Here is a 19,908-nt window from a genome sequence, read left to right as displayed (position 1 = left end):
TCTCAGTGCCTACATATACCTCATCACCAGTGGCCATAGCAGAGGAACAGTTGGTGTTTGGTGGCAGTGCACAGGGAAGTGTGGTAACCTTGCCTACTGTGTCTGGTCACAGCAGACATAGCCAGATGTCTGGCAGGCCACCACATAGGCAGATGTCCCAGGGTGCTTGAGGTAGGGCCACTGTACATCATGCCCCTGGCAGAGGCGACATAGCCGATACCAGCAGAAGCATGTTTCAGGCTGTCATGGTGGTGTAGGCATGTATAGAATGTTATCGGAGACAGGGACTGATGCTGCAGTGGGCTGCTCTCACATCTTCAAATGACAACACCCATGAAGTGGCTGGTGCCATCCGTGGATTAACTGAGTTCATGGATAGACGGTCTGGTGAGATGATGGCCCTCATTGACCATGGTCTGTCCATGCTTGAATGTGTGCTGGTAGTGCGGCGATGGCCACATGGACATAGGCCAACAATGCCAACAGCTGGTAGTCAACGTGGATATGCTAGTACACCAAGGGGCTCTGATATTGGCAGGAGCAGCCCTGGCAGTGTGGGGGTGTGCTGTCCACACCACACCATGGCAGGCCATGTGCATGTGGTCCTGGCCAGTCCCAGGAGGAACCTGGTACCAGCAGACAAATGTCATCAGCAGGTGAGAATAGCACATTGAGGCCTGTACCTGGAACCCCTGGCAGGCACAGTCCACGTATCTGTGGCCAGAGGCAGTGAACTGCACACCCTGTCAGGCATGGTCTGCAGCTGTCCATAAACACCTATGTATGTCAGCCACATGGCAGAACTGTGTGCATGCATACCCACACACTATGCAAACACACCTAGGGCAACCCCATACCTACACACACCACATTACCTCGCCCAGCTCCCAACAGTACACCCCTCACCCACACACATAGCATCAAATGTATGGCCTGTCCTCGGCCTCTGGCAAACCAACATCACATCCTGTGCATATGATGACACCAGTGCCACATCCCTTTCATCCATACCATCAATGCAGGGACAGGCTGATATGGTTCTGATGCACACAGTGACTGTACAACACTGTACCACAGTACTGCAGTGTGACATGTTGTAGGGAGTAGAGTGTAATTCATATTTGGCAGGTAGTGTAGTCATCCAGCAATGATGCCTTATAGCTGTTAGTAACACTGGTTGGTTGCGGTCTCTATAATGTTATCCATTTCTGTTGTAGGTATATATGTGTCAGCACTAGGATGCCCTGTGCATATGATGATACCTGTGCCACATCCCTGTGATCCATACCATTAATGCAGGGACAGGCTGATAAATGGTTCTGATGCACACAGTGACTGTACAACAGTGTACCACAGTACTGCAGTGTAACATGTTGTAGAGAGTAGAGTGTAATGCATATTTGGCAGGTAGTGTAACTGTCCAGCAATGATGCCTTATAGCTGTTAGTAACACTGTTTGGTTGTGGTCTCTATAATGTTATCCATTTGTGTTGCAGGTGTGCATGTGTCAGCACTAGGATGCCCTGTGCATATGATGATAACTGTGCCACATCCCTGTCATCCATACCATCAATGCAGGGACAGGCTGATATAGTTCTGATACACATGGTGACTGTACAACAGTGTACCGCAGTACTGCAGTGTTACATGTTGTAGGGAGTAGAGTGTAATGCATATTTGGCAGGTAGTGTAGCCATCCAGCAACAATGTCTTATAGCTGTTAGTAACAATCGTTGGTTGTGGTCTCTATAATGTTATCCATCTGTGTTATAGGTGTACATGTGTCAGCACTAGGGTGCCCTGCATATGATGATATCTGTGCCACATCCCTGTCATCCATACCATCAATGCAGGGATGGGCTGATATGTTTCTGATGCACATGGTGACTGCACTACAGTGTACCACAGTATGGCAGCATAACATGTTGTAAGGAGTAGAGTATAATGCATATTTGGTGGGTAGTGTAGCCATCCAGCAATGATGCATTATAGCTGTTAGTAACATAGGTTGATTGCAGTCCTTATAATGTTATCCATTTGTGTTGTAGGTGTACAAGTGTCAGCACGAGGATGGTCTGCAGTCATATTCCACAACAGAGAATGTCACTGTGGTGACTCCATGGCTGTGACATATCTGGGGTACAGTCAAACACATTTCACAGGTTACTAAACCAGTCATTGCCTGTGCCACATGGACCAGTGGCCCGCTGAGGTGTGTATACCCTGAAACCTGATGTAGACCCATTAATATGACTGTTGCATCACATATGTTGTTTTATCATAATGTGTACATGGCAGATACATACGATGTGATACATGTTGGAGGGTAAACACAACTGTGAATTTTACTCATGACAGGAATATGGTCATATACATATAATAGGTCTATATATGCCTACATGTACATATATAGACCTATTATATGTATACAAACTCTTGTTCGGTATATACTTTTCTGACATACAGGCAAACGTGGGAGGACTATGGCTCACCAAGTTTGCAGATAACTGCAAACTGGGTGCCATAATCGACTCTCCAGCTGACACAAACATCCTTCAGTAAGGTCTCACAGAGACAGATAACTGGTACCAGCGCCATGGTTTAAAGCTAAATGCCAAAAAATGTATAGTGATACCCTTTGGCAAAAACAATGTGCCCACAAATTACCACATAGGCGGAAACCCATTAAGTACAGAGAAAGTTATTAGGGGACCTGGGGACCCAAGTTGATAGCAATCTCTCCTTTGAAAACCACATTGCCAAAGTGGTTAGAAAGACCTTCTACATAGCCCACTTCATCACAAAGGGTTTCACATCTAGATCAAGAGAGGTAATCATGCCCCTTTATTCATCCCTCATCAGGCCCATCATAGAATACAATGCCCCTTTTGGGATGTACCTTACCCGACACCTGCAGCAATTAGAAAGACCCCAAAAGTATCTCACCAAGAGTATCAAGGGTCTCAAACAGATGCCATATGCTGCTCGGTTAAAAAATCTCCAGCTCTACTCAGTTGCATACCGCCTACTTCGAGGCGATCTATGCCTGACATACAAAGCTATGTCAAATCCAGAATTAATGGACATGCTCCACCTCAGTAAATCTAAATCCCTTAGAGCCACACGCTCGAGGGACTTGAACCTCAGCACAGAAATAAATAGAACTTGCTGGAGAGACAGGTTCATAACCCAGAGGCTCCCTTCGCTCTGGAATAGAATTCCAGTTCATGTGAGGCAGAGCACCTCACTGAATCTCTTCAAGAAGAATCTCGATAGGTGGATGGGGGATCGTAGGTTTGTCCCAGGGATTACTCCCGTGTCACTACTAGACAGAGGCACAGTAAACTAAACCTTAAAAAGGGCACAGTATACTCAAATCAAGGGGTGGCATAAGCCATACAGAATCGGGCTAGGCTTATAATTGCCCCAGGGCAGATAGCCTAGTATGAACCTATGTATACTCATACATATGTCCGTATACAAATCTTTATAGTGCTACATATGTATGGCCATGTGTACATCTCTTCATATGTGCACACACACACACACACACACACACATATATATATATATATATATATATATATGTGTGTGTGTGTGTGTGTGTGTGTGTATATATATATATATATATATATATATATATATATATATATATATATATGTATATGTATATATAGATATATGTCTATATAGCTATATATGTATGCACATCCTATGTGTACAGATATGCCTAGCTATGTTGATATATATGTAGTTATCTATAACTATATGTGCATACATATCTATTCTGATATACCTACTACTGTCAATATATATGTAGATATCCATACATATATGTGAATATGTAGCTCTATCTGTATATGTGTAGACATATATTGCTCTGTATATGTATATATTTGGGTGTTTATATGTATATATATGTACATATACATATCTATCTATATATGCCGATATGTATATGTGTATATATCTATATGGATATCTGGATAATTATATATACATATATTTTCACCATATGTCCTGAACATGGTATGTAGCCCTACCTCAGCCCCTATATTCCCAACTCCATAGTGCAAGGGGATGTCATATTTGTATAGCAGGTATATTTGTAGACTATTGCTACTGTAATAGGGATTGTCTTTACAGACATGGTGTGTGTGGGAGGTCACATCTGCTTTTAAAATGTGCACCATTGGCTACTGACAGGCATCCTAAGGACATCATAGTACAGTACCGCTGCTAGCACGTAATGCTCCTGTGGACTACCGCAGAGATATTGGCTAATATAAGTGGACATTCTGACACACTCTGGACAGTCCAGAGGTGTACACAGAACCCCTTAGTGCAAGACATGTGGACCAAGCCTGTCAATGTGGATGTTAACAACCATGTAGATGGGTATAACACGTAATGACTAGTATAGATTTGCCCCCATAGGTTATGCATTCACACACCCCTGTCTCTCCTGACACATAATAACCACTGGTACACAGGTGCCATGGCCACATACTACCCACTAGATATTGACATACATCTGTACAGCATCCCACTGCTCTGTATGACATACTTGACTGTTAAGGGAGGACCAGCAGCAGTACATCTGGCAAGTATCGGGACATAACATCTCACTGGGTACGTGCACTAGGCTGCTAGGCATGTAACAAAGCACTGTGCAGGCTACAGGCAGACTGGCTCAACACTAGCCTACATTTCCTATGGGGGAATGCACATGCACATGCATATATAGCAGTCTCTACAGGCATGTCAAAGCACAGAGTATAATACATCAGTGTGAAAGTGCGCAACCACAGCCAATGTGAACCCAGCCACAGCCACGTATGGTAAGCTAGCATTATATTACAGTATATGGACTATTTGTTCAACACGATCCTCATATGTGCCACTGACACACTAACCCTACATATACTGGGCCACTACACAGTGTGGTCCAATGCCTGTCTGTGGTATGGGATGTGTGTGTATGGCCCTACATACATGTAAGCCGATAGGGTAACATACAGTGGAGCAGCATGCAACATCAGTTAGAACGGGACCAAGAACAATGGCATCTACCACAGTCTGTACACAGGCCAAAGTACATATTATCAATACACACACTGTCGACATTCACCTTACGTACAAAGACCTTTGTACTGTATACACAACCACAGAATGTCCAGGTTATGTCATCAGATATAACCCCTACTATACATAACATGTGTAGCAGTCTGATATCTCACTGGCTTGTTATCAGTTATGATGTCATTAATTATGGTGTACAGCACATATGCACCTCTTACTGCATGACATATGTACAACGATTTGTGGCTGGAGGCACATACACAGGGCCAATATTGACATGTTACTGTGATAACCTCATACATTTACTGTTGTAACAAGGTTTGTTGCAACATATGTCCTATGAGGGATGTGAAGTCAGTAACTCTCATGGCTGTCGCCATCTACAGACTGCAATCCTCACACTACCTTCTGCAGTCCACAGATAGGTGCTCTGTGGGTAACACATGAAACAAATGGCACCACACACTGCTCAGTCTGCAGATGACCCTGCAGATGTGGTTCCCTCATAAACAAAGCACTGACATGGAAGTTGTTAAAACATGTAGGACAGCCATATCCACACACACCCTGTTAAACCAACATTACTCCAAATGCAGTATAGCAGCATTTATAGTCTGTAGTCAGGTCAGGCACATCCCCCTCCTGTGCGTTGTCCTGTTTCCACAGTGTGTGTTGTTAGAGGTAAATCCCCAATCCATCTGAGATGCTGTTTGCCAAACTGCAGAACGAGTTCCTGCTGACAGTGAATGAAAAGGCCCAAAACCAACATGATGTTCCTAGATATTGGAGTGTGTTTCCATGCAATTGGCAATGGGAATGTTACCACAGCTGTCCCACATGCAATCAGCTAGAGGAGGGCTGCAATTCATGCAGAGACAATCAGCTGATCATGAGCATCAATGTAAATACACATGCTGCTGCCTAAGCAAAGCAGGTGTAGGTCTTCTCATCCACCAGAGTGGGAGTGAGACCGGCAGACAGAGGCAAAGTAAAGTCAGGGAGGGGTGGGAGAGTAAAACTTAAGCATGTTTGTGTCACACACTTACCAGCACAGGGTATCAAACCCCTGAAGACTATATAATGTTATCACATTTCTATGCTGTTATTGGATGTGCCACATAGGTTACATGCTGAGGAGCCCTCAAAACGTATATGTGATGTTGAGTGGCATCTGCAACAGGGATATGGTAGCTATACGGTAGGTGTAGTACACATGCCTGTCTGCATGAACAGGTACCAGTATCAACACAGCCACACTCTCACAGGGATGCACACACATTGACAGACATGGCAGGGCCAGGCATACAACTCATCACTAGTGAGATTGCCACAACACATTACTGTGCAGGTATCACATGTACCACAGGGGTCATACAGAGGTTATATGGGCAAAGGGTATGTGGAGTTGTCTGACATTTTACAGCATGCTTCAGTATGCAAGTGGGGGTTGTAGTGAGTGTGAATGTGATCATACACATCATACAGTACACACACACACACACACACACACACACACACACACACACACACACACACACACACACACACACACACACACACACACACACACACACACACACACACACACACACACACACACACACACACACACACAGTGCCAGTACTGACATGCATGGGTGCATTGCTTCACGGTTGTGTAGTGGTCAACTGTGCCAGACAGCTATACAAGGCTAGGTGATGGGTATACGTTGGCATCAGCCCACATGACAATGGTCTGCATTGTGGCTCAGGGGTGTAGTTTCTGGATTTGCCCACACAGGTGGGTATTGTATTCACCATCCAGTCACCTGGGTGACTATTGTGTGTGGCCAATGCTGTCCATTGCTTGCCATGTATATGTTCCTTAGTCCATGACATGGACAGTGTCTGGGATGGGCACACCTCCCACATGCATATGCAGTGACATGTGGAAATGTACCTTGGGTGTCTGGCCCATGTTGTGTACACAGATTGTCATCAAATGTGCTAGTCCTGGCCTCATGTGGTGGGAACTGGTAATGGACAGCAGGTTTACCCTGCACCTACATTGATAGCATGCTACCGACATTCCCTGGTGTCAGTGGCATCTGTCCATACAGGGCATGTTTTCAGGCATAGTATGTCCTTTGTGGGTCACATTTTATGGCACCACAGGTGCTGCAGTGTCCAGTGGGGAACATGGGGAAGGTGCACTGTCAGCATGTATGTGCCTATTGGACAGATAGACAGGGCACCATGCCCTCTGTAGCCCACTGCAATCACACCATAGTTACTATCAGTGGGCAATATGCAGGGTACTACCAACATAGTGGCTGTTGCCTAGGCAAGTGTGTGTGTGTGTGTGTGTGTGTGTGTGTGTGTGTGTGTGTGTGTGTGTATATGAGACATGGGCTGAGAGTGTTCTCTGGGTAATACTAGGGTTGCTGACTTTGTTTGCCTGGCCTTGATGTCACATGTATGGGCATGGATTTGCACCTCAGCCTCTCGGCTATTTCAGATCTGTTATTCCTGTATGCTGGACATTGTGATATATACTAGGGCCACCATATAAGAAATTTGCAAAACCCACTCCACATTGAGCCCAGTCATTACACCCCCCACCTCCACACAGGATACAAGTTACAAACACAGACACACACACCTGTCATGTCTGGGATTAGCACTCCTATCTAACTAGCTTTTTGCACTACAGCACTAAGCAGTTATAGGACATGCCACAGAGATTACTGGGGTACTTCTTCCCCAAAGGTGTATTTCATATTGAATGACATCAGCAGGATTGCCAAAGTAGGGAATTTGAATTTTAGTGAGTGTGGCTATGCTAAAATGCATTGTTCCCTACACAGACATTGAAACACACACAAAACATCCACAACCAACATGTGTGGGAATAGAACACCTACCAGAGTTCTATATCACACAACATCAAGAAGCTGTTATGGGACACACCACGGGGATTACTGGAGTACGCTTTCCCCAAAACTGTATTTCGCAATGAATGACATCAGCAGGATTGCCGAAAAAGGGCATTTGAATTGTAATGAGTGTGGCTAGGCTAAAACTAATTGCTCCCTACACAGACATTGAAACACACACAAAACATCCACAACCAACATGTGCGGGAATAGAACCCTTACCAAAATTCTATATCACTCCACTGCATGAAGCTGTTATAGGACACATCATGGGGATTACTGGAGTATTCCTTCCCCAAAGGTGTATATCACAATAAATGACATCAGCAGGATTGCCAAAATAGGGTATTTGAATTGTAGTGAATGAGGCTAGGCTAAAATGCATTGCTCCCTACACAACATTGAAACACACACAAAATATCCACAGCCGACATGTGTGGGGATAGAACCCCATTACAGTTCTATGTCACACTACAGTATGAAGCTGTTATAGGATGCACCACTGTGATTACTATAGTGCTGCTTCTCCAAAAGTGTATTTGACAATGAATAACTTCAGCAGGATTGCCAAAGTAGGGCATTTGAATTGTAGTGAGTGTGGCTAGGCTAAAATGCATTGCTCCCTACACAGACATTGAAACACACACAGTTGCCATGTCTGGGATTAGAACTCCTACCTATCTAATTCATCACACTACAGTAGTACACAGTTAAGGCCGCACCATGGGGATTACTGGGCTGCATCATTCCAAAAGGTGCATTTGACAGTGTATGACATCAGTAGCCTTGACAAAGTAGGGCAATTGAAGTGTAGCAAGTGTGGCTAGCCTAAAAAGCATCGCTCTCTATACAGACAGTGACACACACACACATAGTTGCTATGTCTGGGATTAGAACTCCTACTTGACTAGTTTATTTCACTACAGCAATATGCAAGTATAGGACATACCGTGGATATTTCTGAGCTATAGCTTTCCAAAAGGTGGGCTTCACAGTGTATGACATCAGCCTTGACAAAGTAGGGCATTTGACTTGTTGTGAGTGTGACTAGCCTAAAAAGCATTGTGCTCTACACAAACACACACAGTTGCCATGTCTGGGATTTGAACTCCTACCTAACGAGTTTTTCATACTACAGCAGTACGCAGTTATAGTAAGCACCACAGAGAATACTGGTCTGCACCTTTCACAAGGGTGTATTTCAAAGTGGATGACCTTAGCAGGCTTGTCATTGTATGACTATGGGGAGGGTAGTGTGTGTGCATGGGCCATAACCCATTCATCTAGAGGTTGACACACCACATGAGGGCACACGCAGGGTTATATCCACAGATACGTGTATACAGCTGCTAGATGACTACTTCCTAGTACAGTCATTTTGCACAGCTAGCACTTGCACCACATAGTCCGTCATGCTGACAGATACCAGTGGCTAAGGTCTACAGTGAGTGACAGCCGAACCTCATGTGGTTGTAGCCATTTAGCTGTGTGCTGGGTGGGACAGGCCATATAATGGATGGCCCCTTGTGACAGTCACTCTCTTCCACACATCTGTGTATGTCTACTTTTGGCTTATTATAGTGTGTTGTCCCTGGATATATGCCTGTATTCCTATCCAGTGTGTGTGCAAAGCATGAGTGCTGCATACTGAGGAGTGTCTGCTCTAACATCTGCAAATGCCAGATATGTCTGGTCCACTGTTGTTTGCAGACATGACCTTCATTTGTTTAAGTGTGTGAGCATGCCTAGTATGACCTTTCAGTATGTTGTTGGCCCACATTGCCTTCATTTCTCTAAGTGTGTGAGCATGCCCAGTATACCCTTCTGTATTGAATGTGTGGATTGATTCCAGGTAGTTTGTACTGCAGTGCAGACCTTTGTGTTGTACACCTACAGGTAGCATACTGTTTCTGCAGGGTATCCATCAATCATTTGGCAATATGGGGACAAATTGTGCAGGGGATAATGTATATTGTAGGTGATTCTGTCTGTGCTGCTTCAGCTGTATGGTACTGCTGTTAGCAGAGACACTCAGACATGTGTACTGTTGTACACAGTGATGTTTTCTGTCCTCATGTACTGTCAGGTGGACATTCCTGCTCACAGTGATGACTTGGAGGACTAGGGTGACTGCAGCTGTGTCCAGTATTGTGGGCAGACACCTATGTATTCATGGTAAGTTATATCATTCTGGAGGGAGAGCTGCAGACACTTTATGCTGGGTTTGTGTATCCAGTTCAGCACCTTGGTACAGTGCTGGCAGAGGATCCCATACTTGTCCGCCCATCAACATGGCAGTATGGCCTTATCTTGCAGTGGCAATGCCTCACAGCTGTACAGATTTGCACAGGTTAGCCAGAAGCAGGGGCCATGCGTCAGGACATTTACCCTATTGTGGTGTACAGGCAGATGTGTAGTCACCCATTTATGTGTTTGCAGCCAGGGATGGTGTGTACACACAGCTTGGTGTCAGACACTGGAAATTCCATGCTGCCCATGCTCCCACACCCCCCTCTGTTATTCTAACCTCTTCCATACATTATGCATTCTCTGATACTTTCCCTAAGGGTATCACCACATCACAGGTGTGTGTTAGTGTTGGTCCACAGTTCATGCAGTGGGACATGGTGGACATGTTACTGTGGTTTGTCTACATGGCCTTGCATATGGCTTATATGGAGTGTGTTATGTTGTTATTTGGGTGTCCATGACATAACATGCATTGGCAGTACGTGTGAGACATGGGCATTTGGCCGGTGCCTGTGGAGCATTAGGTGTTGATGTAGGCCAGATGTGGCAGGCCGTTGCATTCTGTCAATCCTGCAGTCCCAGACCACCATACAGTATATTTGCCTGGGGTGACAGGTTAGATGTGATAGTTGTTCATGCCAATACCTTCTATCAGTCTTGATCATTGGTGTGGATGCTGCCAGGGTGCTTCCTACAGCTAGGGACACACCTGCATGGGACACCTGCACTGCATGCTGCAGTCTTTCACTATTGCCATATACAGGTGGGGTCGTACTGTACCCATTCCCCTCAGCAGGGATATTGCCAGAGAGGTGCCTGTGGGTGGTGTTTGAGTGGCTGGGTGTATATGTGCTATGGACACTACTTGCATCTGACACACAGATATGCCAGGGGCATTACAATTATGCTGGCATGTGCAGGTATGCCAGCTGATTCCCAGTACATCAGTCCTACCTCCTTTGTGATCTGCAGGTGTTCAGGCAGACATCACCGGTATCCCTACTACAGGTCTTGTTACTGTGATGCATACCTATATGTACAAATCCAAGGGTGTCAACATTTCACAGTGATACAATATATACTGTATGATTGTGGTACTTTCCCCTGTGTACTGCTTGTATATCTAGCCCAACAGCCATGCCATGTCAGTTTTTCAGTTGGTGACACATATTAGCACCATACATTTACAATGGCTTACTGCTAGCATGTGTTATACTGGTGGGGATTGTCTTTGGCACTGCAGTCTTGAGGGCTTGTCCCTATTATCAGCAGTAGTGGGCAAAGGGCACCAGGTCTTACCTCAACATGCATACATACTGACCACTCTCACACATTATGAAACACACACCACCTTAACACACACACACCAGCATATTGTGCAAATGCTACAACCTGTCCTGCTACATTGGCCACCTCTGGCCATCGGTGCTCCACTCATATTATACCTACTCATACATGTTACTACATTTCTACACAGGATTGGAGGGGTCACATCTGAGTGTCACTACATTTCTACACTGGATTGGGGGAAGGGGCAGACCTGTCTGTTTCCACATGTCTGCATAGGTTTGTGGGGGGGCACACCTGACTGTTACACTGTCTCTACATTTCTACATAGGACTGTGGGGGACATACCAGACTGTTTTTACATTTTTACACAGGACTGGGGGGCACACTTGACTGTTACTATATTTCCACACAGGATTGGGGTGGCACACTTGACTGTTACTACATTTCTACATAGGATTGAGGTGGCACACTTGACTGTTACTACATTTCTACACAGGATTGGGGGGAGACACACCTGACTGTTTCTACATGTCTACATGGGAGTGGGGGGGGGGCATACCTCACTGTTACTACATTTCTACATAGGGTTGTGGTGGGGGACATCTGACGGGTTTTACATTTCTACACAGGATTGGGAGACACACCTGACTGTTTCTACATTTATACACATGATTGAGGGGCACACCATACTGTTTCTACATATCTACATAGGATGGGGGGCACACCTGGCATTTGAAGACATTTGCTATGACTGTACTGGTATGTCAGGTACTCCATTTCATTCTGTATTCTAACCTATCATATTGACTAGAGGCATATCAGTGTACTACAGGCCTTAGCTTTGGTTGCCCTACATATTAGTGTCTGACTTCCTCCCTTCAGAACTAACATCCCACTGCCTGACCTGCTGTAGTATGTCTGTGTAGGGCTGCAGGGGAGGTTACCCATAGGCATCATTCAGAGACCATAGCACAGGCTCTGTCTGGGTTTGTCTACACCGGTCCTGCTGGCTGAGACTGTTGTTGAGTATGTGAACCTCCCTGACTGGCATGTGTGAGTCATATGGACACACATGTCACCCAGCACATTTCCTGCAGTGGATTTTGTCATCCTGTGTAGCACTGGCTACTGTGGTGACTCCAATATGTGTTACAGATGTCATGGTGCCACTGTGGGTGTCTACTATCTGCTGCCATAAAATTCAGCCATCCAATTCCCTTGCATGCTCACATCCATACCATAGATACAGGTGATGACACATTATACTCCATTTGGCAATTGGTAGGTTGATTGACTTACCTTGTGGGTGTGCCAGGATTGAGGATGGTGCTGGAAGGCTGCCTATGTTGGATGCACATAGTACACTCCCTATACATGGTTGAGCATAGTGTCATGTTTGGCATCTCTTTTACTGTATGCGCGAGTCAGAGAGAGGTGTCATTCCCTGGGTCCCTACTGTGTCAATGCACGTGCTATGCATTGTCTCTTTGCCAAGGCCAGGGCATACTCGTCACACCTTCATCTGCTTACTGGGGCAGGCTCAGGTTGTTCCTCCTCTGAGTTACTCTGTGCCTGTGCATGCCTTGGCATTGATGGGGGGCTGTATGGCCCTGCCCTGTGCTGTTCCTGCTGCAGCTGTTTCCACAGGATCATATTCTGTAGCATGGCACATACCATAACAATTTCAGTACATGTAGCTGGTGAGTACTGCAAGGCTCCACCGGATGTGTCCATACACCGGAACTGTGACTTTAGCATCCTAAACACATGCTCTGTTATAAGTCTGGTTTGTGCGTGTGCCTCATTATAGAGTTCTTGTTCAGGTGTGTGTGCATTTCTGATGGGTGTCATCAGCCACGGCTCCAGTGTGTAACCAGCATCTCTCACTAGGTGACCATAGGGGATGTCCCCATTGGCAAATCTCTGGTACAGCTGCATCAGATGCCAAATGTGGGAATTGTGATAGCTTCCAGGGCAGCCAGCACACACATTCATTATAATGCCCTGGGCATCGCACACAACCTGGCAGTTGATGGAGGAGAGGCCCCTGTGCTTGATGTAGGCCCTACCCTGATCACCGGATGGTGTTTTGAAGCATATGTGCGTGCAGTCTATAGCACCCACTACCTCAGGGTATTCTGCTATTTGGTTGAAGAGATGCATAATCCTGATCAACACCTCATGGGTGTTGAGGAAATATATGTGCTCACTGGCATGTGCTGACATGGCATCCAGGAACTGGTGGAATACTCTGGAAGCTGATGCCTGTGCGATCCCCATGATATCCTCAGTTGAGCTTTGTGAGGTACCTGTGGCTAGTATTCCTAGGCCTACACATACCTTGGTATCCATTGGGATGTGTTCCCATTGGTCAGTTCAGTGTGTCAGGTGTGGGCAGCACAGCTCAACAATTTGCTGTAAGAGGTCCCTGTCCACCCTATAGTGCTCCACTATCTCCAGCTCATGTAGCCCCTGATAGGTTACCCTGGGTCTGTACACTCTTCTCCATCTCCTCACTGTGGGTTGATTGGCAGCATTCACATCCTCACCACCCTCAGCCTCTTGCACATGTTGTTCTATGTTGCCTGCTGCAGCCCCTATCATTTTGTAGTTTTGCTTGTTAAAAGTTCCCCACTTGTATGCACCAGTGATGTAAAGTATAGGAAAAGCCAGAGGGGAAAGTGTTTGCATAGTTTATAGTAGTGTTCTGGGCTTGGCGGGTCTGCTGCCTGTGTAATTGGCTGATTCTGATACATTTCACCTTCCTACTGATGTTTTCCCTTCCCATTGCCTTCCTGTTTAAGCCCAGGGGCACGCCGCACAGAGTGCTCAAATGAGCACAGTGCTACTATTTCCTGGTTTAACTTTTTTTTTCTTCCTTTAAAACCTGGTGCACAGCACGCACACCTCCTTAGGCAATGTAAAGCATGCTAGGCAGATTCAGACACACCCCCTTGCTTAGGTGTGCCAAGCTAGGAGCAAACCCGAGTCACAGGGCTCCAATCTGCTTACAGTATGCCTGACACCCCCCATGATGTCAGCTAAGTCCTAGGCTTGCACCAAGCTATTCCTGCTCTTACACTGTTGGGACCTGACTAGCATGCTGGAGAAAACTGGCATTCACTATCATTCCCCTCATTTGCATAGGATTGCCTGCTAATGCATAGTTACATGCCTCACACTGAGCCTCCCCCCTTAGCAACCACTCCTTACTGGCCATGTTGTCTTCTGCCTGCCATTGACTTTCATGGCAGAATAGTGATTTTGGTTAGAATGCTTATTTTAGGTTTATTTTATTATTTTCACCCCATTTCCATTTGGGCACTGCTGCCCTACACTTAAACAGCCGAAATCATCAAAAAATAAATAAAAGTTGATTTTTTTTATTTTTTAGGCTGTATGCAATGCCAATGGCCTTATACTTGGCCATTGGCATGCTTCCTGACTGATATGCAGCCTTTATTTGGAGCTGCCACCGCTCCATTTTGAATTTTGCAGAAATGTACTTGGTTACTAACCGAGTACATTTCTGCAGATTGCACTAGTCCTGCACAGCTGGTTTCAAGCTTCCTGGATCACAAATTCACCTAATTTGCATAGATTTCTTTCTCCTGATAATGGGGTGATTTGCATACAGGGGCTTAGTCCGTGCAGGACTAGTGCAGGAGCGCTCATGCACACCCCTGCAGGCTGTTCCTGGATCGCACGGCAGACATATTGCCTGCTAGAGCTCCTGCACTAATCCTGCACACTGTGCAAGGCATGCAGAATCCGGGGGTTTGTTTTTCAAATATTTTGTGTCGACTTTAAGAACAATTAGCTAAGTTCTGATTGATGTGAACACATGTTTTAAAGTTATTTCTTCTTTGTTCTATGTTCTGATGATGTCCTGCTTTAAAACTGTTGAGGAGGAAAGCGTTTAACCTATATTTTTTACAATTAAAATCACATTTATTTACTACTTAGAGAGCAGTTGTGTTTACCGGTGTGAAGGTGTATTGCCATTTTTCTTTTGAACTGATAACAAAAGGTATTTCTTCCTGATAAAAAAGTCCTAGTTTTCTTGTACTCTGCAGTAAATAGACCCATCATTGAGTATCATGTCCCCTTTGAGATGTACCTTGCTAAGCATATAAAACAATATGAAAGACTATAGAAGTCTGTAACTAAAAAGGCCATGGGCTTAAAAGATCTGAACTTCCATGAAAGACTGTAGGCTTTATCTCTGTACTCAGTTTATTATACATTTCTTAGGTGTGATCTCTGCCTTGCTTATAAAGATATAAGGGACCCAGTAATCCAAGAACTCTTATACCTCCAAAATTCAAACAATCCTTTCAACAATAATGCTAGAATCTAAATCTAATCCAACAAATACATAGGAGAGAGAAATTGGTCCCAAATTTCCTGCACCTTCTATGGAACAAACTGCCTATCCAAGTCAAGCAGTGTGACATACTATCTACCTTTAAATCAGAGCTGGACAACTAGATCCATACCTCTCAATTGTACAGATTTTCACAGAATGTCCAGACTTTGGCCTCATTTTTTTGGTCCATTGTTCATAAAATTGTGGTTTTCTGGCAAATTAGTGGTAAATCAATAAAGATTTAAGTTTGAAAATAATGACAGAAAGTTGAGTCCCAGGCGTTATATCCTTCAAAAAATTCATGGTAATGCAAAACCTGTTATTCTATCAACATTTAAAGTTTGTAAGAGCAATATTTAAAAGTTGTCCCTGTTTTGGGGCCTTTATCCCACTTTTATTTATAGATTTGTCCAGATTTCTTGCACTAAGAGGTTGAGAGGTATAATGGGCACTAATAAATTCAACTCTGGTATGACTGGTGCAGTTCATCTTGAAAAGGGGTAAAGTTTAAGGGTGACTTAGCTGGTTTGTAACTCCTGTGATCCTGTCATATGATCCTATGAATAATCTTTTTCATGTGGATGTGAGTAGTTAGTAATGTCCTTTGTGCATTTGCAGCTGGAGATTGAGTGGTTTAAGTATATAGGCCAATAGGTACTGTAAACACTGTGCAACTTTAAGCAGCCCACATGTAGGCCCAAAATACTTAAGTCTATGTACCTCTGCAACTCATTTACTATAGGAGAAGCCAACATGTTCCTGGTATTTAGCACATCATTTTGGTATTACTGAAATACTTGTAGCCTTGGTAGGGTGCATTTTAACTATGCATTCCTGGTTTACCTGACTGTATGCATAGCAACAATACATGTCCATGAATACACCTATTTTCTCTGACACACATGGCCTAAGGCTATGTCTTCTGGCTGGCATGTATAACAGTTATGATATTCAGCAGTGAAATAATAAGAGAAACTATTGCATATCATATCCATGTGGATTCTACTTTTTTTTGGAAGAGTGGGTCTGGTAGGACATAATGAAACACACGTTCCCATGTATACTCCATATCTGTGGAAGCTGCTACACATATGTATATCAAGATCACACAGTTCTTTGTGTAAGTATATGTCAGGAAGGCATTTAACAGTTATCATGTATATTTATTTACATTCCAGACCAGTAGGCCATAATTTGACAAACATTAGAAAAACAAGTTCTCCCATGCAGAGAATGATATCTTGCTTCAAGCCCTCCATCTCCACATTCAGATGATTATCAGTAATGACGAATCAGACTGGCTGTTTTGTGACTATGCCTGGCAGAATACTATTAATGGCTTCAGTGTTGTTTGTGGCCAGAACAGCATGTATGATTAAGGGAGATGTCAGGCCACTGATAAAATAAGTGCTGCAAAAAGTCGGGCAACACTTTCAGCACAAGAGCAAAATGCAACAGGAAATAACCCACTGATCAATCATGATTAACGGAGATGGAAGAGTTTGTGGCACCTTTGCAAGTGTGTCTGGGCAGATCCACAATCCATGATGGAGTCCTAGATATTTGTGCAGAGCTGAACTGATCACCATGTAAATGTGTTGGTGGTGCCTCATATAGGTATGATTTAATATGGACAGATATCTACTGTAGTAAATGTTTGGTACAGTGCTCCTTGCCAACTTCTTTTTGCAGGAGCAGCAGGGTATCTGGTGCAGGGGCCAGTAGCACAAATTATGTTACCTATTATTTATTTTTCCTTTGTTGACCAGGTTAGTCCTACTAGGCTAATACCCTCTTTTTCAAGAGAGACTGTACATATAATACTAGGGACATTTCACCAGGGCATCAGTGAACTTCCCTTACTCTTTTCAATAAGAGACATGGGTTCTTTAAATCCACCTGTACTACCACCCTCTCAAACAGATGAAACCTCATTTTAATGTTTTACCCAAAGGGCAACACACTCAGGAATGCAGTATTCCCTTACAGTACACTGCAGTGTTAGCAACTGATCTACCTGTTGTGAGAATATAACACACAACCTTCTGCACCAAAAAGCATATGTGCTACCTGCTGTGCCACTGATGCTATTAAATACATGGAACACTTCATTTAGTAACAGTTTTTTTCATTCACTTGGTATTTTTTAGCTATTGCTGAAGTGTTTTATATAGTATTGGTGATTTGTTTAGGAGTTTTCACAAGTGTAGTGTTATTAGGTTCCTCCACCATGGATATAAAACTGCCTGATTTCAGTTCAGCTAACATACCACTCAAATGTCCACAGTTTGTAGGGATGCTCCTAATTTGTTTTCAAACATTTGTTCCACACTTATGAAATGGGAAATTATTTTGAGAAGTTCTACTGTAATAATGTCAACACTTAAAGTATTGCACACCAGAGGCCTTTTCCCTAATTCTTTTCAACTTTGACTGTAGTTCTGGAGGTAACAGTTGAGATGTATGCCTCTGATGACGACAACAGCCAAATGCCAATAGTCAGGAGTCATGGTATTAGTGCTGGGTATATATAATTTGATGTCCAAATGCCCACACGACTCCATGAGCATAGCTTCTGTGCCAGTGCAATCCAACCATCAAGTACAGGAAATTTAAGACAGATATTCCCAGGGAGGGATATTTTCACCTTCAGAACACTCCCCATTTGCTAAAATATGTTTCATAGAGGAAGAGGAAGACACTGATGGACACTGTTCCAGTGGCAGAGCATGCCATGGGCACTGTCCGCCATGCAAACTTGCTGTGTCCATGGCCATAGCCCAGAATTTGTGCATGGACATAATATAGTGACAAGAAGATACCATGACAGGCCTTACTGAGCTGGTAAGTATTGTATGTGATTTGTGCTCAGTCTATCTCCATCTCTGGTTGGGAAATCCACTGTGAAAGAGGGAGGCTGCACTCAGGTACATGTTGTGCCACCTCATCTACTCCATCTTCCAGTGCTGAGTGAATTGGATTGTGATGAGGACATCCATGTGAGTATGACATCCATGTGAGTATGGATTTCATACGGAGTTCACCCATGCCATGGATTACCATTTGTCATGACAGAGCACTGCATCCTCTCAGTGTGGTGTAGATTATGCCTATTGCCCTCCCAGGCAAGTGTAAACTTACAGAAGCATGTATTGTCTGCATATATATCTTCTGTGATTGTCATGGACCTGTCCACCAGATATCAGCACAATGCTGCAACATCTACTGAGGCTGTGTGCCAGCAAACACTTAGTCAGCCTTCTGTATTGCTTACCACCACACATTCATACAGCAGTGGAGGTAGTACACACATCCTGGCCAGTATACCCCAGTTTCTCAGCTAGCCAAAACATGTCTGATACACACACTAAATCATTTTGTTCAAGCACACCACAGCACATACAATTGCCCACTTTACGTGCACACTGTTAATGCTTGACACTTCCCCTCCCCATCTGTGCATATGATAGTAATCATACCCTTCCCTTGATACTCTGTTATGTGGCACAGCATGGCCAGTCAATGCACTGCATACCCAGCCTGACTGAAGGTCTGCATACATCATTTTTACTATTTATCATTTTTTTTATTCTGGACCATAGTTATAAACCAGATATCTCTTAGCCAGTGCCATGACATACTCTGCCCACCTCTACCTGGCATGGTCTTATGCTACAGCCATCTCCTCCACCTCATTAACCATCTCTTCCACTGCTGAGTCTGAGATATCCCCATGCTGTAGCTGCCTGCATATAAAGATATTGTGAAACACTGCACAGGCTGAAAACATCTTACTACCCATGCTAGTGTCAAACTGTAGGGCTCTCCCAGATGCTGCCAGACCATGGAAGAAGACTTTCTGCTGTCTTAAGACATTTTTAATATGACATGAGTCTATAACAGGGCACAAGTACATCTATTTTCTGCTACTGTTTGGAGATTTCTGAGAGCTGCCACTAACCATAGGTCTGAGACATATCTACTTCATCGATAAGATGTCCC

This window comes from Protopterus annectens, chromosome 2.part1 (assembly GCF_019279795.1).
Source record: "Protopterus annectens isolate FY-2018-M chromosome 2.part1, PAN1.0, whole genome shotgun sequence".
In the NCBI taxonomy this organism is placed as follows: Eukaryota; Metazoa; Chordata; order Ceratodontiformes; family Protopteridae; genus Protopterus; species Protopterus annectens.
The sequence above is the reverse complement of the archived record's forward strand: the minus strand, read 5'-3'. Positions refer to the sequence as shown.